The sequence below is a fragment of the Aedes albopictus genome, chromosome 2, assembly GCF_035046485.1.
Source record: "Aedes albopictus strain Foshan chromosome 2, AalbF5, whole genome shotgun sequence".
Classification (NCBI taxonomy): Eukaryota; Metazoa; Arthropoda; class Insecta; order Diptera; family Culicidae; genus Aedes; species Aedes albopictus.
This window is the reverse complement of record NC_085137.1, coordinates 321,883,755-321,910,578: the sequence shown is the minus strand read 5'-3', so window position 1 is coordinate 321,910,578 and position 26,824 is coordinate 321,883,755. Positions and strand designations below refer to the sequence as shown.

Genomic DNA, 26,824 nt, shown 5'->3' with positions numbered 1-26,824 from the left:
AGTGAGAACCCAATTTTGTCAACCCCCAATTTTATCAGTTTTTTTTTTAACAAAGAAAATAAAAGTGTTTTTCATTCAGCATTACCATTTTTATAATCAACTAGCTGACCCCGGCAAACTTTGTCTTGCCTACTGCGTTTTTTGACGTTTCAAGTCTTTAGCCAAGTCCAAGTCCCCGTTCAAAATGTATGAAGAATGAATTTTCAAAAACTCTCGATTTGTCCATTTTTTTTTATTTATGTGTATGTATCGATTTGTCCATGTTTTATGGCCCATAAACCTTTCTTGGGTGAAAACCTGAGTGTCGCGGACTGACTCAATATGCTCTCTCATCCGGAGCCAAACATCGGGAGCCAAACATTGAAGATGGAGGTTATGTTAAACATTGTTGAACCTGTGTGATTGATTGAAAAGTATTGTTATCCAGGGGCTGCGGATATAATCAAAACTGTTGTCACGATATCTCCATTTGCCGCTTTCAAGCCATTGGAAAGCGAGGAGAAGGATAAATATTGCTTTGAGCCTATTTTAGCTAATTTTGTAACAACTATCCATCAAAATTTCCATCTCGAATGGAAAATAATAAACTTTGAACACGAGAACAAAATCGGAATAATGGTGGATTGATCATGTTTACCATTTCCGAACAGCGTCGCGACGGCGTGTTTGACAACCGCGCTGAGAGAGGTGGTTACAAGAAAATTAAACGCTCGTGCGTGTTTACAAGCTGTGTGCCGGGAGTGTGTAGGTGTGTGTTAGCTAGCTTGAAAAATAAAACCGATTCTATTCGCACCATCCTCTTCTGCTACGTACATAACTCCAGAAATATGTCGGATCTTCTGTCAGCTTACTTTGGACAGCGGATATATAGGGCACTGCATTGTTTTGATTTTGTATGGGATTTTGACGTTTCTTGGCCTTGTTGTTTACAAAATTTCTGTAAGAGTAAAAGAAAAGGAGAGAATTTCATGCAGTGCCCTATAGGCCACTGCATGAAATTCTCTCCTTCTCTTTCACTCCTACAGAAATTTTGTAAACAACAAGGCCACGAAACTTCAAAATCCCATACAAAATCATAACAGTGCAGTGCCCTATACTCCTTATAAACTTCCTTGTGTACCCGGCCAAGTTTGTCTTGCCTACGGCGTTTTTTGACGTTTCAAGTTTCTAACCAAGACCAAGTCCCCGGTCAAAATGTACGGAAGATCGATTTTCAAAAACTCTCAATTTTCCCATGTTTTTGGCCTCATAAACCTTCCTTGGGTGAAAACTAACAGAGCAAAACAAAGACGACCCAAAACAGACGCTCCGTTCGCAAGTTATGCGCGGTCCCACGTATGCCGCTGCATTTTTATATATATAGATAGATATCATTTCAGTTGATGTGTTTTGGCATTATATATAAATTACGTAACGAACAAATCTCGCATAACTTTTGAGAACAGTCAAATAATTTTACAAACTGACCCATTTCCGCTCCCTTAACGCCTATCCAGCCTTTTTGAAACTAATATCTTTGCAAAAGGCTGAAAGACTTCTCAGCTATTTTTGGAACAGAACAAACATCAAATTTTGCCTCATGTTGATACGACACCTACTGAAGAATTTTCATTCATAAAATCGATTCGTAAAATTGAATATTGTACAGTAAAAGATGAATTTTCTAATCGATCAACGCACCTATACCATACCATACCATTTAGGTGTAGCTTTCTCTATATGAGAATTCCTACCAAATATTTATAACAAAATACTGTCTAAATTTCAGATAAAATTGTGGAAACTTTTACCGATTCCATAATAGACTCGCAGTTATGGTTCTAAGTAGTTTGTCAGTTAATAATACAGAGTATTTAATCCAGTCGGGGAAGCGATCGTTATATTTTCTTCTCGTTTCAGAGGGCGAGCAATGGCGCTTAAACCTAGGCTTTTGAGCCAGGACATAAGGGGTTAATACCATAAATACTTTTGTCCCATCCCAGGAAGAAGATAAGCCCCAACGGAGTGACATTAACTTTCTTAGCAACGTCACTCCCAACGTTTTCGCTTCACATTTATTACACATACGATACAAAGCGGCTGACGAGATGTCGCCGTTCCATAGTTCTGCTCAATTGTATTCAATAACGCTGCACAGTGGGCCTGGCCGCTTCAATACTTGTAATACATCTCCAATGCCTTGCAAGTATTGATAATGACAAGAAAAACGGTAGAAGTAGTCGATTCTATCATTTTCTAGGATTCTTTCAATGAATAGCTGTGTATGTGTAGACTAGACTAGACTAGACTAGACTAGAACAAACATCAAATTTAGCCTGTTGATGTGATTGTAAGTAAGACAACCCAACCATATGGCGCTGGAGTAGAAATCACTTCATTTTCTAAACCTCGTCCCAACATGGAAATATGCAGTTTGCGTTTTCTTTCCAGCGATTCCTTTAGAAATACTTTATGATAGATCTATTATGTCGATTTCTAACTGCGATTATTCCTGCCGGGATTCTTCCAGAGATTCCACGAATAAATCCCTCTGGGATTCTTTCAAGAATTCCTATTGAAAACCTCTCAGCAATTCGTCGTGGGGTTTTCTCAGGAATTCTACCTGCAATTCTTCCGAGAATTTCTGTTAGGATACTTCTTGCAATTACTACTGATGTTCCAGCAGGAATTAATCCGGGGCTTCCTCCACAAATTTCCCTATAAATTTCCTTCTGTGATATCTCCAGAAGCTCTTCATGGGATTCATCCAGAAATACTTACTGGTATTTCTGTAGGACCTTATCCAGGAATTGCTACAAGAACTCCTCTAGAAATGTATCTGGAAATTACTAGTGATGTTCCAGCAGGAATTCATCCAGGGCTTCCTCCAAGGAATCTTTCGGGGGATTTCCTCAAAAAAATCCTCCTGTGTACCTCGAGAAGCTCTACTTTGGATTCCTCCAGGAATGCTTGCAGGTTTTTCTGCAGAACTTTTTCCAGGAATATCCACACGAACTCCTCTAGAAATTCCTTCTAGAATTACTTAGTGGATTTGACCAGGAATTTATCTAGTGAACTTCCCAGGGATTCTTCCAGGAAATACTCTTAGGATTCTTTACAAACAGGGAAATTCTTTCAGCGATTCCTCAGAGATTTCTGCTGGTGCTCCTTCAAAACATCTGCTGGTGCTCCTCCGGGAATTCATCCACGAGTTTTTCCGGGGATTCTAGAATCTGTTCCGATAATTCTCTAAGTTTTAATTTCAGGCTTTCCTCCTGATAAATATTGTCGAAGAATGTCTGCAGGAGCCTTTTGCTTTTTTTCTTTTAATTCCACCTAGAGCTACTGCGTGGATTTATCCTGGAATTTATTAAGGGATTTTCCTAAAGACTTTCCCAGAAAAAACTTTCAGGATTCTTTCTGGATTTTTTTTCTGTGACCTTTCTAGGGATTTAAAAAAAAAATCTCTATGGATGCCTTCTGTAATTTCTCAAACAATTTATACAGGAATTCCTCTGAAGATGTATTTAACCCTCGAGCAGTCGCGTCTTCGACTACCTGCAGCGACGCCACGCTCACGTTGTATACCACAAGCGTGCATTTTTCATGGTGCGTGTACTCAGTACACGACGCGACCGCTCCCGGGTTAAGACTCTTCTATAAATTTACTAATAGGGATTCCTCTAAGGATTTCCCAAAAGGTTTTAGTTTGACAACACGGTGTGCCAAAAACCATTATTAACAAATAAAAATGTCCTCCCAAATGGCACCCGGCATTCGAAAGATATACTATTCTAGTATCTCCTCTGAAAATTTGAAAATGTTTCATCGAGGGAAACTATAGTTTTTTTGTAATTTTAAAATTTTGAGCCATTTCTATAGGATTTCCGTATATGAGTAAATATGCGCGTACGGTGTGCCTGAAACCGCTATTAACAAATAAAAATATACACCATATTGACACCCGACATTTGAAAGATATACTATTTAAGCATCACCTCAGAAAAATTTGAAAATGTTTCATCGATGGAATCGAAAGTTTTTACTGTTTGAAGATTTTCCTCTATTTTCATATAATCTGCTCATATATGGCAATATTGTCATAGAGTGTTCCATTGGCTCTTCAAATCATAAACAAATAATATAAGTTTCATAAACACCATTCCAAAGAAAAAAAATTCAAACAACTTCTCCCTGAAAATTTGACAACATTTCATTGAAACGATCGCAAATTACAGTGGTTTGAAAATATAGGATATGATGAAGTAGGGGAAATTACCTATTCTCGGCCGTTTTGTTCTTTTCGTCTTTGTGGGTTTTTTTGAAACCTATTGAACTCAGAGTTGGTCTCAAATTCTTCCAAACTAATCTGAAATAAATGGCAAAGTTTCAGGCAATTTGGCTGACAAAAACCCCCCATGACGAAGAGAACAAACCTGCCGATAATACCCATTGTCACCCTATATTGAAAATGTAGTAACTTCATAAAATATTATTTCAATTTCACATGTTATTCATTCCTTGCAATGAATATATATTTTGTAACTCATCTAAAACTTTGAATATATATCCCATTTTTTGCGATACTGTTACAAAACTAAGGTGTTTTAACATGTTTATTAGACCTGTTCACTTTTTTCAACCTACCCGTGTCACATCAAATTATCAATCCACATGCAAAAACAAGTCTTCAGTCCAAAAATGAGCCAAATTGATAAAGGTTTAGAGGTGTATCAAATCGATTTTGTGTTTTTTCGAGCATTTTCACGAAAATGTACTCCAATATCCAGAAAATTGCACCAAAAAGGTACCGAAAACACCGTTAAAATATAGTTGGAACAATACTCTACAACTTTGCCGAATACACTAAGGTATTAAAATTGCTTATTTCAAAGTTATTCAACAATTTTCGTTAAAAAATCGCGAAAAAATACAATATTTTTACGGTTTTTCATGTAAAAGTCATGTGAATTTACATTGTTTTAAGTGACTAATTTAATTAGCTATTGCTCCCATGTGTTACGAACATTTCGTCCATACATCATTTTAGTGTAGGAATTCGTTTTCATTGACTAATTATCAAAAGTATGTCACGTTGATACTAAAAATCGCATAGAGTTGCCAGCACAAAATTAAACAAAGTTACCCATGATTAAAACGTCATTACATTTCTTTGTCGCATCTGCATCAGTTCCAATTTGGTGTAGATGGTTGAGCATGAGACTGCCGATTCGAAGATTCAAGGTTCGAGCCCAGGAATAGTATTTTTTGCGTCTCGATCCAGCTATAAGTTTATGAGACTAGACTACGCTCTGCATCTCATTGCAATTTGGCATCATAGCCTTGCTTCGAAACCGTAGAGTGCATGGTAAGAATGAAGTTTCCCTTTATCATTTAGTTGTGTTGCTTGTGGCTAGATAGATGCAAGTAATCTCTACAATTGTATCATAAATTTTGCATCCAGAAGCAGTTCCATCTTTGTATTGAATTGTTTTAGCTAAATTAATCGGTATCAAACAGATGTCCAATATGTCGTCCAGCTGATCTCGTCGACACGATTTCTTGTCAACAAGTAAACTAAATATCTAACTAGTCCTGGAATGGGCTTAATTGGCAGGTCCCGATCATCATTATTTTGGAGATTACGTGTAAGTCATGGCTGATTCATCTTTCTAACTGTTATAAAAAAAGAAAAAAAAGTTTATTATGTATTTGAGCTTGAACCTAGGACCTTCTGATCCGCAGGCTCGAGCCTTATCATCTGCGCCATTTCTGATACTTGAATCAAAAGACATTGGAATACGATGGCATGACGTCTTAATCATGGGTAACTTTGTTTTAATTCGTGCTGGCAACTCTACGCGATTTTTAGTATCATCGTGACATACTTTTGATAATTAGTCAATGAAAACGAATTCCTACACAAAAACGATGTATGGACGAAATGTTCGTTACACAAAGGAGAAATAGCTAATTAATTTAGTCACCTAAAATAGTGTAAAATTACATGACGTTTATATGTAAAATCGTAAAAATATCGTGTTTTTTAGTGATTTTTCAACTAAAATTATTGAATAGCTTCAAAATAAGCAATTTAAACACCGTAGTATCTTCGGCAAAGTTGTAGAGTATTGTCCTAACTATATCCTAACGGTATTTTCGGCACCCTTTCGGAGCAATTTTCTGGATTTATGAGTAAATTTCTGTGAAAACGGTTAAAAAAACACAAAATCGATTTGATACACCTTTAAATCTTTATCAATTTGGCTCAATTTTGGATTGAAGACTTGTTTTTGCATGTGGATTGATAATTTTATGTATCACGGAGAATCGGAGAAAAAAAGTTTCAAAGTGAACAGGTCTAATGTTTATAGACGAAGCGATAGTATGCATATCCCCAATGAAATTGGAATCAAAGTTTTAAATTGTTGTTACTGATGATCATTCAAACTCAAGAATCATTCCAAACTCACGGAAAACACGTTGGCAGCATGACGTATAAAAGCGTGCTAGGAAAACGATTAGCATTTAGGTTTACTTTAAGAGCTTCAATATCTTAAATATTATATCAACGATTTACAAAGCCTCCTAGGAATACCAAAACCTTGGGCTGTGAATTCACTTTAACTCTCGTTTCACAATGAAACGTTTTCAAATTCACCGGCAAGATATCAACATATCATGTGCTTAATAAAACGGATGCCATAAGAGTATATACTCTTAGAAAGTTTATGTAACCAACGCTCACGGCGTGTCACATTTTTATTTGTATTCGAGCAGCAGGTAGACGTAGAACTACACTGCAAAATATTTTTGCTGGTAATCAGCAAACTTTGCTGATTTTTGGTGTGCTGATTGCATTCAGCAATACAAATTACTGAGTATAAGCAATTATTTTTCAACTTGCTGAGCCATCCAGCAATTTTGACAGTTGACCAGCACAGTTGTGCTGAAATTCAGCAAAAATGTTGCTGAAATTCAGCAATTTCTTTTGCTGATTTTTGGCGTGCTGGAAGCATTTCAAAAATTTTCTTCCAAGTTCCAAGCTCAAAATTGTGACGTGCTGGAGCAAATCTGGGTCCGGATTCGGATTCAGCGGCCCAAAATCTGTCAGAGACACATAATATTGATAAAATAACGACCGTCTTTGATAATTTGATAGCGATTGCTGGCGTATTTTCGGTCCTCGGGTTGCTTATAAAACTACTGTTTTAATTAAAGCAGACGTTTCGAGCGTTTATTAACTCATCTTCAGGGCAAAATCAAAAGTTGTTTTTAGGTCAAGTAGGTTTGGACATGGACTGATGGAACGGCTAACAACATTACAACAGCTTTCACCTAGGCACATCTGAACAGGCTTGGACCGAAAATACGCCAGCAATCGCTATCAGAGACACATAAGTTTGCTCTTGAGACAAAAAAAATGTTTAACTGTGTAATATAATCACAGGATTTGCAATACAGTAATGCTCCGATTTTATCACGGCCTCCGCGCGTCAGTCCTTCATTTTTCATTCATTTGCATTTGCATTTGAGAACAAGTCTTCCCCCTCTTCTTTAAGGTGAATGTTGTAGGCGCGATTTGCAACGTTAAAAATATATAAAATGCGTATAGATTGTGTAGAATATTTAAAAGCATTTTTGAAAAAGGGCGTGATAAAATCGGAACAATACTGTTTTCCGAAATTTTCTTTAACATGGGATTCTCGGTATGAACAGTCCAACACGTGGGCTTAGGGAAAATGTAATATTAGTGGTTATACTCCCAAGAATACTAATTAGACAGTAGTTTTAACTGGACGGGGAAATTCCCACTTCATAGAATCTGAACGGCAATATATTGCCCAATAAAGCAACAATATTTACGGTGAACCCCCATTGTATCCATAAAGGGTTTAAAATGGAAGTTCAGAAGTTCTTAGGAAAACCTGAGAATAAAGATATACTCTTCTGTTGTCATTACAACCATTCGGCTAGATATCACTCACTTCAAAAGATACTACCGAAGTCTGAGTACGTAGGAACCTGCACGCACACGGGAAGCGAAAAATGCGTCGGGAAAAGATTAGGTTGTCTTACTAAGTATCGCGCAAACAATCCCACCAGACGCGTGCGTTCTGCACTGCTGCTGGCTGATTCCTCGCGTGCTATCGAACGGTGTGGTGGAGCGTTGCTGACTGATGGATGATGCTGGTGTGGCGGCGGGTGGAATGACGCCGATTGCCGGCAAGATGAGGGAGGATGCTGGACGCTCGCTGTGATCGTTGTGCGGGTGCGGATGAGGAACAACCGGAGCTAGTATAGGGTGCAGGAATTCCTATCAGAAACGTTAGTCTGTCGGTGATCGTCGCGCGGGTTGGATGCAAAAAAAGAGCAATCGGATGGCAAGTGTTCCAGGTTCTGGGATTTTATAGAAACTATATCAGTGCGAAACGGTTTCGATTCGGTCATAAAGATTGAGCAGTTTAGATTTGGAACCGAATTATTCCAGTGCGCCACGTGGAATTGTATACCAAAGCTTGGGTGATTTTACAGCGTGAAAATGAAAGCAGAGTAACTGGAGTTGTGCAACTATGAAAATGAATATGTGCATTAGAAGATAAAACCAAAGAGAATATGTGAAGATTGTTCCAGTTCGAAGTCTTCGTTCAAATAGTGAATAGTAAATTGACTAATTTTGTACCACAATAGTGATAAATGAGTGCATATCATTGATGAAAATAAGAGCGAAAATATAATTCGTGCTTAGCTAAATCGAACTATTTTACCTGTATGTTCTTAGTGTTTTAAAGGTACGTTCTGCAATTAGAAAATATGGAAGATTTAAAATAAATTTTTAATACATGCTTTGTTATGGTAGATTGCCATTCAAATGGTTACATTTTTGGCATGACTTCGGTTGGAAGAAATGCAGTGTTGATGAAAAATGTCATGCCAAGTAGTAAATGGCATGCGGAAAATTGGAGTTAAAACATGCTAAATAAAAAGAAAAGATTATTTTGCTGCAAAGCTAAATTAAAAATTGACTAGATCTTTGATTCTTGTTCAATATTTATATTATTTTTATTCAGCGACTCAAGCTTCGCTTCGCTTTGATTACCGTCGGATCATGAGTCTGTCTGATGTAATGTATTTTGATTTTTTTGTTACCTATATATTTGGGTTTATTCATTATTAGGTATTATGAAACGTAATTATTAAAATTCGAGTTTAAACCTATCGCTCATGAGTATTGCCAGCCTTGGCAAAAAATGTTCAACTAGCTGTAACTTTTCGAAAAGTGCATCAAATATTCTCAAATTTTTACTGTAACAACTTGTTGTGTATCAGTGGTCTAAATTTAAGAACGATCGGGCTATTTTCCAAAAAAAGTTATAAAAATTCTTGAAAAAGGTAAATTTATCCGAATGCCAACTTTCAGCTATTATATCTCCGGATTAAATGAACCGATTGCAAATAAATTTTGACCCTTCATGGCTTTTGTAATGAACACTGGAAAACATTTGACTTAACTTGAATTTTTTAACAAGAGAGAAAGTTATAGCGATTTTATATTTTTCACGATTTTTTAGAAAATTGGTCTATTTTTTAATATGTATTCCATTACTTTTTCAATTTGTTGACGGCTATGTTGTTACTTTCCTGCAATAACAACATGTGTTATTTGTATATAAGTCAATCAGAGGAAAATTAAATGAACTATAATTTGTATCTTGAATTTTTAAGCGATGTTGAAGTTTTGGATAAATTTATGTTTTATTAGAAAAATAATCTAATCGTCATAATTTTCTTCCGTGTAAAGAATTTTAAGTTTAGTCAACGGTTTTTCATAACTCATTATATAAGTCGTAAATGGTCAAAATTTCATTGCATTCGGATCATTGAATCCGGAGATATAACAGCTCTAAGTTGGCTATCAGATAATTTTATCTTTTCCAAGAATCCTTATAACTTCCTGTCCCGATCATTTTGTCTATCCCCTGTATATAGAATATTTTATTTATTTATTTATTTATTTATTTATTGGTCAACGTCTAAGATATTCCTATCGCACAGACTGAATGTTGTTCCTTAGCCTATTCTTAAACATAATTTTACTAATACTAAAATCAAACATATAATAAGAAGAATTAAATAGACGGCAACACTCTACAAGCGGATTAAAAAAAACTCCTGTGGCCATCATTTGGTATTCTTAGAAATTCATACTCCCTCAATATCCTTGACGGAGCATGAATGGGCAATGCTGCCACGAGGGAACTACATTCTATATTACCTTGCAGAACATCAAACACAAACATTTTACGTAGCATTTCGCTTCTATCACTTAAGATTTCTAGGTTGATCAACTTACACCGGCTTGCATAAGGTGGTAAGCGAATAGGATCGTTCCACGGAAGAGATCGCAATGCATACCTAATGAATTTTCTTTGAACGCTTACCAGTAATCTGATTTCGCCTATCTGACGAGGAGCCCAGATTTGAATGCCATATTCTAATATGCTTCTAACTAATGAACAATAGATTGTCTTGAGTACATAAACATCATCAAAATCCTTACTATTCCTAATAAGGAAACCAAGTGTTGTTAAGCCTTTGGAAGCTGTTACCGAAAGATGTTCCTTAAAGGTTAGAGCTCTATCAACAATAATTCCAAGATCTCGAATGGAAGTTACTCTCTCAATCTAACTGTTTCCTAACAATATTGGTGAATGACACCGGCTTCACCACGGTATAACGATAGTACCTTAGTTTTTTTCACATTGATTTGCATTTTGTTAGCTACACACCATTCAGCGAGTGAATTCAGGTCATTTTGCAGAGCCACACAATCAGATTTCTATAAAATTTTAGATCATCAGCAAACATAGTTTTATCTGAATCAATAGCTAAACAAATATCATTGATGGTCAAAGTAAACAACAAAGGACCTAAATGGCTTCCTTGTGGCACCCCCGAAGTTATTGAAAATGTAGACGACGAAACAGGGCCACACTTGACAAGCGCTTTCCGGTCGATAAGGTATGAATTTATCCAGGAGCACAGCCATGTAGGGAATCCAAGGTGATTCATCTTGCTGGTGATAGCATCGTGTGACAAGGTATCAAACGCCTTCGCAAAGTCAACATAGATTGTATCGACTTGTCTACGTTTTCCGAGTGCTTGGCTGACGAAAGGGATGTAAACCATCATATTGGATACCGTTGTCTTTTGTATGGGGTTTTACGACTGGGAACTTGATGGAAAGGGGGATGGCTTTCTCAGTCTTTGATTCAAGAACGATTTTTATCTACATTCCCGACGTTTCGGCCTAGGGATTTGGCCTTTTTCAAAGGCCGTAGTGTCTACCGTCTATCGTTTTTGTAGTTTTTGCATATAGAATGCTCTTCTGGGTTGCTTTTCATGTATACGTGTTGTTATTTTAGATTTTTAATTTTTGTATTATAAACTGTGCACTGGTAACGACTGTTTTAAAAGAATGATCTTTTGCTTACGAAGCCGTGTTGACAGTCTGAGATAATGTGAGTGGTCGATGATTTGATTGCATCGTAAACAAAGCACTCGAGCATTTTGGCAAGGCAATTCAGAATCGAAATTCCTCTGTAATTTTCCACATTACTTGCACTACCACTTTTATGGATTGGAACCACATATGCACTTTTCCACGCTGAAGGGAAGCACGCTGTAGATAATGACATATTAAATAATATGCTAACGGGTAATGCTAAGGCATGCCTGCAATTTTTCCAGAATATAGGAGGTAGTCCGTCGGGGCCAGGTCCTTTTTGCTCATTTACCTTCGATAAGGCTTCATCAACGTCATGTGCCGACACTTCAATAAGCGGTATGTTAAGATCGAATGAGTTAACAAGCCTTAGATGTTCATCAGAAGTTGAGGCGTCATGATTGGCGAAAGTTGATTTGAAAAAATCAGCACACAAATCTACTGCTTCTTGGCTGTTTTTCGAAGTTCTCTCTCCGAAGGTTAAGTTGATACATAACTCCAGAAATATGTCGGATCCCAAGTTTGTATTGCCTACTGCGTTTTTTGACGTTTCAAGTTTCTAACCAAGACCAAGTCCCCGGTCAAAATGTATGGAAGATCGATTTTCAAAAACTCTCAATTTTTCCATGTTTTATGGCTCATAAACCTTCCTTGGGTGAAAACTAGCAGAACAAAACTAAGACGACCCAAATCGGACCCTCCGTTCGCAAGTTATGCGCGGTCCCACGTATGCCACTACATTTTTATATATATTGATATTGATATATATGTACAGATAGATAGAACACTTTTTTTTTCTAAACTCATTTGAAAAATTTCTAGCGGAACTAAATAAGGTTGATGATTTTATTTTACTTTTATGAAGGTTTTCGGTCTAATTTTGCTAATTGAGGACACAATTTGACAAAAAATTTAGCAAACTGTCGAGTTTTTCTAGAAATTGTTGAACAAACTCATTGAGTTTCAATATTGCAAAACCATATCACTTTGTGATCATCAAATAAAAAAAAAAGTTTTCTAATTGGAAGTATTATTGGGCTTTTTTCCTCTACTCTGGAAGGCGTTAAAAGACCGTTGCGTGACCTCTTGCCTTTTTTCTCATCCTATCCTAACGAAAGCAACTTCAAAGAAGATGAAGTAAGTAGAGCACATTAACAAATATCAATCAACATAAGGAATAATTTAAAATGAGAAGCAGTTTGTTTTCATTTGAAAGTATTATTTATAGCAATCGAAATTATTTTTTCTTTAACCTGTAGCTTGAAATGCATACAAGTTTGTTTCTCTATGTTTCCTTTTTATTGGTAATTTGATGTTTAATTTATTGCAACTTCTACCCTTTAATTACTTTTTTAGGAGAGAATGCAATTTTATCTCAATTAATTTAATAATTACAGTTTCAACGCTTTTTATTACTTAAAAGCCAATACAGCACATTACTTGACTTGTAAAAAAAACTATTCAAAGTATGCTTAATCTAAAACCGTGTTATCAATTTAACTCCGGCGATCAATTTGAACCAGATTAAAGGTATATATATATAAATTTATTTATGCTTTTTCGATTTGTTACATAATTATTGTTGTTTAATATGTGTCGTTTTCTGCTTAGTAAGCAGACGTTGTGGCCAGTCACCCCGTCTTGATATTTTTTATAAAAAATAATAGTGGGTATCACTACATAGCGCAATTATTAAATAATTCTGGTTAAAGGTTGCATTTCATGCAATATTTCAATGATCAGAAATCATGGCTTGTTTATTCTGTTTAGTGAATCTCCTTAACGAAAACATAATTAAGGACAGACTTGTTAAAATCCTAAAATGGCCACAACAATGGCCGACTTTGGCAGCTACTCACGATTTCGAGCGCACAAATCTCTTCGTAAACAAAACCAGCGCACCTGACCTTCTTATTTTAAGCTTATTACAAGTGAGCAATAACAGAATAATAAAATACACTGTTGTTTGAAGCTTGCTTCTTGAGATTTGTGCATCTGAAGTTCTGATGCACTGTTGGAACGGGATTTAAAGACGTTTGTCCTTAACCCTAAAAGGGATACCTTCATGACCTCAGTTTCGTCACCTCGCTGAGTGTGTTCCATCAAAGACGAGCTCTGAAAGGCATCCCTTTTAGGGTTAAGGGATTCACTAAACAGCGTAAACTGATCAATCGTCGCAGTCACCAGGGCAATCTTTGATTATTTCATTCGCAATTTCATGAAACATTTCAAATGTTCAGAAAATCATGGCTTACGCAGTTGTTTCATCTGTTTAGTGAATACCCCTAATATTTTTGTCGTTGGACCAACAGGACTTTAAATTAAGTATATAAATAGCAGCAGGAAATAAAAACCTTCTGAAAATTTCAATCTAAAACCATTTTAATGTCTTGATTTCAAATTATTTTTCTAGTCTAAGGCTTTATGACCAACTCCTGTTTTACTAGAATATTCTAAACCATCAATTAAACAACAATCCGAGTTTATCCATTTAACCCTATTGTGACTAACATTCAATTGAAAGATGCGTCATGCATATTTCTAGAGCATGCATTGTCACCACATGGGGGATATCCCATCATGCCTGTTTTTTGCTTATGACGGTAATCCATCTCTTTGCCTATCCCCTATCCAGCTTCTACGGTGTGTATAATTTGCATTGCAAAATGAGTATTTTTCCTCATTTCCAATAAATTTACCAATAAGCTCCCAAACCAGTTGTAAATAATACTTTCCAAGCAACAGGTTGCCGACGACGATGAGTGATGTTGTTGCTGCCCCCCTGGCGCATGATTAAAATAAATTCACCACAAAAGAGCGGGTCGTGTATGAACTGTGACGTTCCCTTGTAAAGTTCGGGAAATTTTGAAGACATGTACTTATAGGTTGATCAACAGATACCCTTGAGAGTACCTTCCAATCAAGCTACGTAATTTTTGCACGGCCCAAAGGCCGAGACAAGAGCGACAAATTGTAATTGATTTATTTTATTGGAGGAAGTTTTTTTTTCTATAGTTCGGTTGTTCATTTGCATGTGTCTCCATGCGACAAGACTAATAAGAATGATGCATTTATACCGCAAATTGTTTGAGCTCTGGAACTAATCGATTCAATAAGAATGCCCGCATCAAATCGTGGGTCATATTTTTTATTGTCTAACGGTGGTTGCAATTAACGTGGAAAATTATTGGATTAACGGAGGAATCCACTAAATCATTCACGGGTTAGCGTTCCGCGGTGGTAATTGTTTTAATATACCGAGGTACGAGCTATTTGCCATCATCAATTAAGTCGTGTGTCATGTTGACTGCGCTTTTTATTAGAATTCTATCCGGAGCACGTGCTAGCGAAAAATAATAATAATTGTAGCATAAATATTTGAAATTTGTGAACTTTTTTATTGCATAATCTGAAAGTATAGGTACTATTTAGGCAATACACATTCCAAATTTCATAAAGATTTGAGCACTAGAGTCAAAGCTGCAGTCCGTTGTGCAGCGCACCCTCTCTATACCCAAGTAACATTTTTAGTCAAGTATACTACCAACCATCATAAAACTAAAATAAAAGATATCAGGTTTTATGAGGCTTCTCAAAATTACTACAAGACTAATAGGTCATCAAAATGTTACTTGGGTAGGTACAAGGCAAAGCGGTAAACTTTAAACACGATTATCTCGAAAATCATACCTTTCCATCTGGATTCAATCTTGTCAAAGTCGTGCCGGAGGTCACTATGTACACTGGTGAAACTCGGTGGTGAAACTCAGAACAATGCTCTTCATGACCTGGAAGTTCCCGTAGTCCTGAACAACTTTGCTGAAGATCGTACCTTCCTATCTGGCTTCAATCTTGTGATATGTACACTAGCGCCAAATATAATAATCTTTGCTAGCGCCACATGGTGGTGAAATTCGGAATTATGCTCTTCATGACCAGGGAATACTCGTACTCCTGAACAACTTCGCCAAAGATTGCATCTTCCTGCCTGATCTCGAGCTATATCCCACCAAAATCGAACCGGAAGCAATTATGTACACTAGCGCCACGTGGTTGTGAAATTCGGAACAATACTCTTCATGACCTAGATGTACTCGTAGTCCTGAACAACTTTGCCGAAGATCATAGCTTCCTCATTTTCATTTTCATTTATTTAGTACTAGCTGTCCCGGCAAACGTTGCCTTGCCAAGCTGTGGTGGTTTGACAACTGTTGAGCACATAACGTCACCGCACTCTAGATTGATTTCATTTCGATCGTGTTGATTTCCTTCCCAGCTCATGGAAAATCAGTACTTTTTCAATTTTGTTACTTTTCTAGCTGATTTTCGTAACTTTTTGTACATATAAACACAGACACCACGAATACGAACCGAACCGTGCAAGAGTCATCCTGATCGGTTCAGCCGTTCTTGAGATTTGTTGCCTCAAAGGAACTTCAAACTCATTTTTATATATAGAAGATATATAGATATATAGATTACATCAAATTCAAGATAAAACTGAATCAACAATATTTCTCCATAAAGCACAGTTTCGAGTTCGAAAGGAATCGCACAAGAAACTTCTTGAGTGATTCCTGGCAGAAACTTTCTTCGGTGACTGCCATTTGAACTGTCATTTCTTCGCTACTGCGTACTGCGATCGAAGAAAAACCGGTTTCTTGAGCGTATCAGGCAAGGAATTTTCCATGCATCAAGATAGGCTGAGAAATTCCTTCTGATCTGCAAACAGCGCTTAAAGCGCTCAGAAGGAATTTCTCAGCCTATCTTGATGCATGGGAAATTCCTTGCCTGAATCGCTCAAGAAACCGGTTTTTCTTTGATCGCAGTACGCAGTTGACAGTTCAAATGGCAGTCACCGAAGAAAGTTTCTGTTAGGAATCCCTCAAGAAGTTTCTTGAGCGATTCCTTTCGAACTCGAAACTGCGCTTAATACACGGTTCGTGGCTGCCGCTCTCCATCCTCGGTCGCGCCCGATGCTCGCCAAGTCACGCTCCACCTGGTCCGCCCATCGTGCTCTCTGTGCTCCACGCATTCTTGTGCCAACCGGATCAGTTGCAAACACCAGCTTTGCAGGGTTGTTGTCCGCCATTTTTGCAACATAGCTTCCTATCTGGCTTCAATCTCGTGCTATATCCCACCAAAGCCATTCCGGAAGTTGCTATGTACACTAGCGCCACGTGGTGAGGAAATTTGGAACTATAAAATCCATCACCAGAAAGTGTTTGTTGTTTTTGAACAACTTTGCCGAAGACAGAATGTTGCTATCTTGTCAGGGTCCCGAGAGAACTCGCTACAAAGACATGGTACTCATAACCAATCTGGGAACAAAACGGAACCGGAAGAAGTTAAAAATGTGAAGCTAATGTATTCGCCTGATTCTCACCGGAAGCTGCATGAAATTCCAATCGGCTCAAACTAAACTTTCCTAGAACAGTGTAGGATTCCGATAACGCAAAAAGATTGAAATTTGGTTCTGCTGAGATATGGAAGTGCAAAACAAATAGTTCCACGTTTTTTACCTGTCGGTACTTAGCGTGTTGATTATGCCCTTAGTTTCTGGACCACCCTATACACTGAATTCTTCTTTTACACAACTTTACGAGGTTTTAATTTAAATTTTTTCACGATTTTATCGAAATTACTGGATTTTGCTTTTGGAAAGCTTCTTCTCTCCTGGTCGCTGTTTCCTTCTGACGGGGCTCAAGTTTCTACCAGAGATCTATCTAATCATCCCTGTCAAAATTTAAAAACGATCCGATGAAAAAAGTTTCAAAAACTTTTTTACAAGATTGTTTAATCGCTTAAAAGCAGAATTTAGTGTGTTGTTATTTTCATAAAATGTATAAATAAAACTGAGAATAAATGTCTGTAATCGTTCGCAATATTAGCTTTGCTCTGCTTACATTTGTATTAATCATCATGTAACAGAAAATATCCTTATTTGACTAGCAATTAATTTGAATCAATCTTATCATTTGAATAAGCGTCACAACACATTCGTAAAGAGATTTTCATCGCGAGAAAACTCGCAGATGTGATCGATAGCTGCAATTATTCTTGCGCATCAAAATAGAAAAGTTATATGCAGTTCTTTTTGTCAATCAAGTGCTCATAATATGCATAAACCTGTCCAGTCATCAGATGTTTTTTCTTTCAAACTTGGTTTAAACACGATGTTTGAATTAGGTATACACGTAAAAGGGGCATTTAGGGTATTGGTTTCCTTATTAAGGACAAACTTGTTAGAGCATGAGCATGAGCATTGGTGACCGTACACTTCGTAGTTGCTATTTCGTGATTGACCAGAGCTAGCGGAATTGCACAGAGAACCAATAGATGGGGCTTGGGGTTAGCACAGCATCCTCAATGTACACGTTCCGAGAACTCAAGCTTTAATGGGTCAATAACGGCGCCGGCCACGTCCTTACGGTCAACCGGGGAAGGGAAGGAATGTTAGTTTGACAACCGTTGCTACTAGAGGTTGTATGTACTACTGGACCCTCCACAGTTGTCACGGGAAGGAGTTTTTGTTAGTAGGGAATGATTGTCAGTCACATCACTCTGGATTCACTTTGGTAAGTGATGTCATCGATGAAACCATGAACATACACAAAACACATACACAGAATTGTGTCACCTCACAGTTTGGAAGAACGGTGAGACCTTGAAAAATCTTTGTAGAAATCCAGAGGATTTCTTGCGGAACGAGAGAGATCTTGCGTCACCTCGCAATCAGGAGGACTGGTGAACCACAATACATGTAAAGTGCTCGGAATACTGAGACGAAATAATGTGCGACACCAACAGTGACGGACCGCACAAACTAAGAAATGCTTGGAGGCTTGTAAAATATAGGGAAGTTAAAAAAGTATGAATACCAAGAAATTGGGCCGACACCTTGGCCGACACTTCACGAACTCTACTTAGTGCTAATAAACAAATACACGAGCAGTGGGTATAAAAAATATACGCAAAAAAAAACAAACTAAATATAATAACCTGTCAAACTGTTCAGAGGTAAACATTCAAGTTAATTGCGGAAGAGTTAATTTACAAGATGCATTCCCAGAAAAAAAATAAGTCGGCACTCACGGTGACTAACTATACAAATTCGTTGAAAGAACGTGAATGATCAACTATGGTGGATCAATAGAAAAAAGAAAAATAAAGTACACAAACAGGAAATAAACAACAAGGAACAAACTCACCGGATAGACTTGTTCAGCTTCTTCTTCGTGTTCTGTGCTGACTGCAGTACTCCAGAAGGCCCCTCCAGGTCATTTTGAATGTTCACTTGTTTAAGCCACTCGCTCGGTCACCGAATCCAGAACGAAAATTGAACTAGCTTGGCCACCGCTTGCTGCTACTCAATCGGGACGCGGCAAAACGACTGAATTTTTCGACACAAACGACGGAACCGAACGAAAATTGAACTAGCTTGGCCACCGCTTGCTGCTACTCAATTGGGACGTGGCAAAACGACTGAATTTTTCGACACAAATCTTATTAAGGACAAACTTGTTAGAATCCAAAAATGGCCGCCACAATGGCCAACTTTGGTACCTACTCACGATTTCGAGGGCACAAATCTCTTCGTAAACAAAACCAGCGCTCCTGATCTTCTTATTTAAAGCTCATTACGAGTGAGCAAGAACAGAATAATTAAATACAGTGTTGTGTGAAGCTTGCTTCTTGAGATTGGTGCGTTTGTAGTTCTGATGCACTGTTGAAGCGGGATTTCGAGACGTTTGTCCTTAAGCATGTGGCTCCCATTTTCATCCTACAAAAAACAAAGGATTGAAGCGCTGTTTGTTTTGTTTCTTATTTTTGTATTTTTTGTTAGAAATGAGCACCTATGAAAACAAAAAGAACGGAATCAATCGGTGCCGTAATCGCTTGTTTTCGAATAGGATGAATATAAGAGCGTGAGATTACTGATGGCACACATACCCTACATTGATAGCAAATTAATAGAAACGCATTTTTTTTTTCTATTCTAATCTAGAGCTTGCACAGTAGGCCGTTCCTTATTTTGCAAAAAATGGAAATGTTTAAATTTCGTTGTTGGAAAATGATGGTTTTACTTGGATTTAGCTAAAGATTGATCGTGTCAAAATTTGATGTCCGTCAAGGCTAAGTCTCTCAAGGAACCTAAAAACCCCGAAAAAATGAAATGGTATGGGGATAAACTACCGGAATGGTATGGAAATCCTTATTAACATGGGACAACTATGCTGCACACAGAAGTAAATAAATGGTGGTCAGAAGCAAAGAGGTGTAAGTAAATGAGTAAATGTATGGGATTTCAAAATCTACCCAAATTTTTCCGAACTGTAGGTTTTTTACGCGGTTTTTAAACAAAAACTCGTGGCAGCGTAAATGAAAACTCTATCTCTTAATAATGCTGATTTTTCGGTAGTTTTCTGTCAATAGTACTTAACGAGTAGAGAAATCGCAATTGTGAGCACGGTTTTTGTAGAATAGCGTAAATCATGTTTATTAGTCCCGTACGATTGAACGTCGAACATAAAATTCCAATTTTCACAAAATAAGGGTCGGCTTTTTGCACACTTAGTATGAAAATATCCTGGAAACATCAGACTGTGCAGACTAATGGGTCCAAAACCTTGCGGCAATCAGATTATCCACCTATGAGTAACATAATTGACGCAATTTTCTGAATACACCAAAACCTCCATTTAGGTAATGAATCGGGACTGCCTAAATAGAATTTTTACCTAAATGGATTCATTACCTAAATGGATTCAGTTTATTACCTAAATGGAGTACAAGGTTGCAAAGAAGTTTAACTAGGGAGAGTGACTCGAATAGGATATTTAAATATGGTCATGCGGAGTTTAAGAGAACTATCAAGGGAGTTTTTGGAGGGGAGGGGCTTCAGAGGCGTTTTCGGGGGTTTTGGAGGGTCTCAGGTGAGAATTGTCATGCAAATGATTAGCTTGACACGGAACACAAAAAAACCCTGCTTAATTCCGCCAGACTGAAAAATTGTTGAATGTCGGGTCAATCATCAGTATCAGTAGGTCGGCTCTAGAGGCACGTTCTCCTCCATTTGGGAAATTTGTGCCATCGCCATGAACACGAGCCTATTCATCATTTACCTGACGGAAAAGGGAAGGAAAAAGGATAGGAGATGGGAAAGGACAGGTAAGGGAATAGGATCGTCATACTCGCAAAAGCGTACCACAATGGGTTCACATAGCGTCCTGAAAAGGACACTGTAATAACGCATAAGCGTGCCACAATGGGTTCGAACAGCGCCCTTTTTTTTTTTTTTTTTTTTTTTTTTTCTTCTAAACCATAGGGGGATAAATCTGCTCATCAGACACCCTAACAGGAAGGTTAGGGTAGTGTGGGGATGAGGCCGTCTTCTACAATGCCGGTAGAAGCCAGGACTACTCTCTCCTCGACCCACTAAAACACATTCCTATGGTCGCCAAACCCTACGTCTCTCCGGAACCACCAAGAAGGTATTGCTTCAGAGAGGGGCTAGTGCATATCGCACCCTCAAGGTTAGCTGCCGTAGCCTAGCAGCAACGAACATCGATGACTCGCACTGGAGAGTCCATCACGATAGCATGCTGGCGCTTAGCCAGTTTCCCGAGTGGTCCTCGCCACTCCCTTTGTCCTCGGAAGGCGGGCAGGGTCAACCCCGCCCGCGCCCTACTGCTGAGCGGACATCAAGAACTGATGCCCACATGCAACCCGATCTGACCTGCTGAAGGCAAGGGTATCACTACCCTTCAGGCCTTATCAGCTGCATCCGTAGGTTGCAGACAGCAGGGTCTCACCTACCCCGACCCTTGCCGGGGACCCCTTCCCAACCGCGGGCTCAGATCCAACCCAGTAGACTGACGCCACGACAGCACCGCTACCGGGACTTCCTCTCTGCGGCCACTTAATCGCTGTAAGGGTCGATCTCGACTGCAGGGCACCGGTATGACCTACGAAGCCGACTTCGAACCCCTGGACCACCTCTTGTACTGCATCTGGACTAGCCATTCTCCGAGTCCACGCGCCACCTCCTTTGTAGCTCCCAGACGATATGGGTGGATACCGGAATAGCTGGCTCAGGGCCAATGAAGTCATGTGATGCTCCAGTGCGAGCTAACTCATCAGCCAATTCATTTCCAGCGATGGAAGAATGGCCAGGTACCCATACAAGGTGAACAGCGTTTGCTGAATTCAGCTCCTCAATTTGAGTTCGACAAGCGATAACTATCTTCGACCTGGAGTTGGCCGAAGCAAGTGCTTTAATAGCAGCCTGGCTATCTGAACAGAAGTATATTACTTTGCCCATTACGTGCTGCTGAAGTGCTGATTGCACTCCGCACATAAGAGCAAAGATTTCGGCCTGAAAAACGGTGCAGTGTCTGCCAAGTGAATAAGACTGATACAGCCTTAGTTCACGAGAATAAACACCAGCACCTGCTCGACCTTCTAGAAGGGAGCCATCAGTGTAACATACGATGCCGTCTGAAATACTTCTCTCCAGATAACCAGATGTCCACTCTTCCCGGGAAGGGAATTTCGTGGAAAATGTCCTATATGGAAAATTACAAGCAATTGTAAGATCACTTGGAGCAAGGACAACTTTGTCCCAATTCACCAAAAGTGGAAACAACGAGGTGTGTGTTGAACTGCGGATCACAGGAGTTTCCTCTAGTAAACCGAGTACCCATAGACGGTAAGTGCAAGAAAGTGCTACTTGTTTGAGATGAATGTGTAGTGGGACAACGTCAAAGAGAACTTCGAGCGCTGCCGTGGGAGTTGAAGAGAACGCTCCAGACATCGCCATTAAGCACATCCTTTGGAGATGGCCTAACTTTGATTGGACCGTTCTCACTTCGCCCTTTTGCCACCACACAAGACATCCATAGGCCAATATTGGCCGAACAACAGTTGTGTAGATCCATTTGATATACTTGGGTTTTAGACCCCAAGTTGTACCAAAGGTTCGCCGGCATTGCCCGAAGGCCATACAAGCTTTCTTGATTCTGAACTCAACATGAGGTGTCCAGGAAAGCTTGGAATCAAGAATGACTCCAACGTACTTTACCTGTTCAGTCACATTGATTTCAGAATCAAAGAGACGTAAAGTTCGAACACCATTACGGTTTCGCTTTTCCGTGAAAAGAACAATAGATGTTTTACTCGGATTTACCGAAAGGCCATATTGGCGACACCAACCCTCAACTACCTGAAGAGCGTTTTGCATCAGGTCGAAAAGGGTGCTGATGCACATACCGACTAACAATGTTAGGTAGTCGTCGGCAAAACCATAAGTAGGAAAACCGCTATTATTGAGTTGCCTCAATAGCGTATCTGCTACGAGATTCCATAAAAGTGGTGATAAGACTCCCCCTTGGGGGCATCCACAAACACTCAATTTCCTAATCGCCGCTTGACGCAATGTCGAGAAGAGATGTCGGTTTTTGAGCATTTGGTGAATCCAATTGGAAATCATTGGAGATATACCATGACCCCGTGCGGCTTCCAATATGGCATCGAAAGGCACGTTGTCAAAGGCACCCTCGATATCTAAGAAAACACCCAAGCAGGATTGCTTTTGAGCGAATGCCTTCTCGATATCGTAAACAACTTTGTGTAAAAGAGTCACAGTGGACTTTCCAGATTGGTAAGCATGTTGGTTCACATGAAGAGGCACATTGGCCAGATAAACATCACGGATGTGATGATCCACAATGCGTTCTAAGCATTTCAGAAGAAAAGAGGTCAAACTGATAGGTCTGAAGCTCTTTGCTTCTTCATACGACGCGCGACCCACTTTCGGAATAAACTTCACAGTAATATCCCGCCAGGATTTGGGAATATACCCTGTAGCAAAACTGCAAACAAGTAGTTGTTTCAAAACATGTTTGAAATGATCAAATCCCTTCTGAAGCAAAATAGGATAAATCCCATCTGCCCCAGGAGATTTGAAAGGAGCAAAGCTATTAAGTGCCCATTCAATCGATTCTAAAGTTATGATACTCCGAGCCGAAGCTAAAGAATCATAACTACAAGAAAAGACATCAGGTTCATCCGAAGATGTAATATCCACACATCCGGGGAAGTGTGTACTGAATAAACATTCTAAAACTTCCTCATCAGAGGAAGTGAAATCACCATTTGGCAAACGAAGTTCGTTCACTTGAAAATCCTTAGATTTTGCAAGGATTTTGTTCAATCGACTGGCTTCACTCAGACTGGAAACATTTGTACAAAGGTTTTTCCATCCGGATCGTTCAGCAGACCGAAGAGCTTTCTGGTAGGCCTTGCGAGCCGACCTGAAAGCCTCCGATCCAGCCGAACGTCGTCTGTTCCAACTCTTTCTACATTGTTTCCTAAGCTTCGCCAGATCGGAGTTCCACCAAGGGGTTCCTCTTGTGGTCTTCACAGACCGCAGAGGGCAGGCTTCTTCAAAAGCTTCCATGATGAAGGCCGTTGTGGTATCAACGGCATCATCTAAATCACTTGGAGTGTCAATTGATGGTGAGTATCCATGAAATTTGGCTGCAACCAAATCGGTAAAGAGATCCCAGTTGGTTGACCGGGGATTCCTGAAACGCAAAGTTTGCGAAGTAAAATTCACATGTTCAAACAAGATGTAACGATGATCAGATAAAGATTCTTCATCTGACACATGCCAATTGGTCAGCTCATGACTAATTCTGCTAGAGCAAAGCGTTATGTCTAACACTTCCTCTCTACCAGATACCATGAAGGTTGGGCGGTTGCCTATGTTAAGTAATCCAAGATCTGTACTACTCAAGTATTCCATCAAACTGGAGCCTCTCAAATTGATGTCTGAGCTGCCCCAGATTATATGGTGAGCATTAGCATCACTACCAACAATTAGCGGAAGGCCTTTTGAAGTGCAGTATGCAATGACTTGCTTGAAAGCATCCGTAGGGGATGGTTCATCATGCGGTAAATAAACCGAACAATAAACGTATTTCCTGTTGAGGTTTCCAACAGATACATCTATTATGATAGCACATACATCTCTGGTAGTTAGTTCAGAGATGAGTGTAGCAACGATTGCGTTGTTGACAAGCACACATGCTCGAGGCATGACACGTGAGTTTGCCATTTCATTTTTACTGAAAGTAGCAAACACCGGATTGACAAGGTTTCCTAAATAGAAATTCCCCTTGCGAAAGTAAGGTTCTTGGACTAACGCCACTTGGGCTGTACCATTTTGCATAAGTCTACAAAGATTGATCGTTGCTGTTCTTTTGTGCTGAAGATTGATCTGAGCTATCCTAACCGTAGCCACTACCCAAACTAGGCAAGATTAAACTCTTAACAATCACAGCACAAAAAAGAACAGCAACAATAAAGCCAGATCGGTATCGAATTGAGTGCGCCAAAGGCGAGGATGCACAGAATACACTGTGTAAAACGCATAATGCGAAACCATATAGGTGAAAATCTAAACTAATTAATAACATCTTCATAATCCCGCCCTTATTCAGCCTCAAGTATGAGATTGAAGAAGGGCAGCTGATTGTCTCGGAGAAACACAAGGTCCACCGCGCTATTGCTCCGGTTAGCACAGTAAGGGCAAATACTGTGGAGGGTGCCCTGGTACTCCACAGGCTCCGTTTGCGGTTAGGTTTTTATTAGACCCCCCTAGCCATTCATTCCTAGGCACGGTAAGCATAAAGCCGCATAACACCATGAATTAGGGGTCACCTGATTAGTGGATTCCTACCACTGGAACAGGCGGTCCGTAGTGCTATTCTTAGCCAGTTGAACTAACCGCTACCGACACTACACAGCTATCTAGGCTGATCGGGAAAAGAAGTTGATATTGGTGATCAACTTCATACGGGCCCGAAAAGCCGTTACAATTTTCTGAATATGGGAAATTATTGAAAGTTTCAAAGAATATAAAGTACGGTAGGCACTGACCCATCTTGCCCCCAAATACCAAATGCATAATCATGGGAGTGACTTTGCTACGAAAGTTAATGCCACTCCAGGCTTGTAAGCCTACCCGAGCAAAGTCTAACAACAAAATGATAGCAAATCGAAAACACGATTTGTAATCAGCAGCAAAATGATATCATGTTTTTTATCTTGGTTAATTTCGATTTCAAATTTTGATGTCGTTTTGCTGTCATTTAAAATTATTACAAATATTTAAGTTTTAAGGTCATTTCAAAACTTCTAGGCGACCTTGTATAAAGCATCTAATAACACAAGTTTACAAAATAAAACGAAAGTCGTGAACTTCTGTCAACGACCAAAATTTTTGAAGCACAATTTAGTGCTGATTTCGAAACCGACCTTCAAAAAATTTAAAGTAGAACAGTTTTTGAGATTTATCTCAATATCGAGTTTTGCAACTTTTCAAAATATGTAATTTACTAAAATTCAAATATATTGCGTTTTGTTCAACCAATTTTAAATCTTTTTCCATAAATTAAAAGCTGAATACAATACCATTCGGTCATCTGAAAACAGGTTTTGCGTCAGATTGATGAAATTCAAGATATTGGCGAGTTTTAGGGACGATCTTCATAAATTTTAGCAAAATTCCCTAATTTTTTTGAAGAAATGTATTTTTTTCGATAAGAAAAAACCAACTTAAAAATTCTGTCTCGACGTTTATTTGACATATCATATGTAGGCGAGTTACAGTAAAAAATTTAGCTCAATCGGAGCATTGATTACGGAGAATGAGGTGTGTGAAGTGAGCGACGTTGCTTAAAAATAGAACAAAAATCGATTTCAAATCATCAACCTTGTATGGAAAGTCGAAAAATTTTCCGCTCTACTGTAATTTTTTTCCTTCGCGTTTTCGAACTCAGGGCATGATTCTACACCAAAAATGATCATCAGCTTACCGAGTTCAAAAATGCTGTAAACTAGTGTAATATACCATCAGTACAATTAACGTATTGAATTTAGGTTTCCATATTATTCGAAAAAACTCTGCATCTCACGATTTTTTTCCATTTTTTCGCACTGATAGCAAAAACAGTAATCAATTTGCCATCACTGATAGCAGGACTTGTTTTCAACTTGCTCTCACAGGAACATTTTTCTGCTATCATTTTTGATGTTTTAACCGTTAAAACGACCAAAACGACATCAACCTGAGTAATCATAATTTGCAATATCACAACATCAAAATTTGTTTTCGATTTGCTGTCAGACTTTGCTCGGGTAGGCTTAAGCGCCATTACTCGCTCTTTTAAGGACAAACGTCTTGAAATCCCGCTTCAACTCTGCATCAGAACTTCAAACGCACAAATCTCAAGAAGCAAGCTTCACACAGTAGTGCATTTCATTATTCTGTTC

General features: G+C 38.8%; 1 protein-coding gene across 3 annotated transcripts in view; it reads left to right on the top strand.

Moving 5' to 3' along the window:
* The window catches only part of LOC109408676 (multidrug resistance protein homolog 49), a 78,769-nt gene that overhangs the window by 41,803 nt on the left and 10,142 nt on the right, over positions 1–26,824 (top strand). Inside the window, exon 1 of one of the 3 annotated variants that reach the window (XM_029879843.2) lies at positions 8,199–8,771. The exons of the other annotated variants lie outside the window; for them this stretch is intronic. The gene's annotated coding sequence lies outside the window, so the exon portion shown is untranslated. Of the gene's footprint in view, positions 1–8,198; positions 8,772–26,824 lie in introns of those variants that run through there. 3 annotated transcript variants of the gene reach the window in all.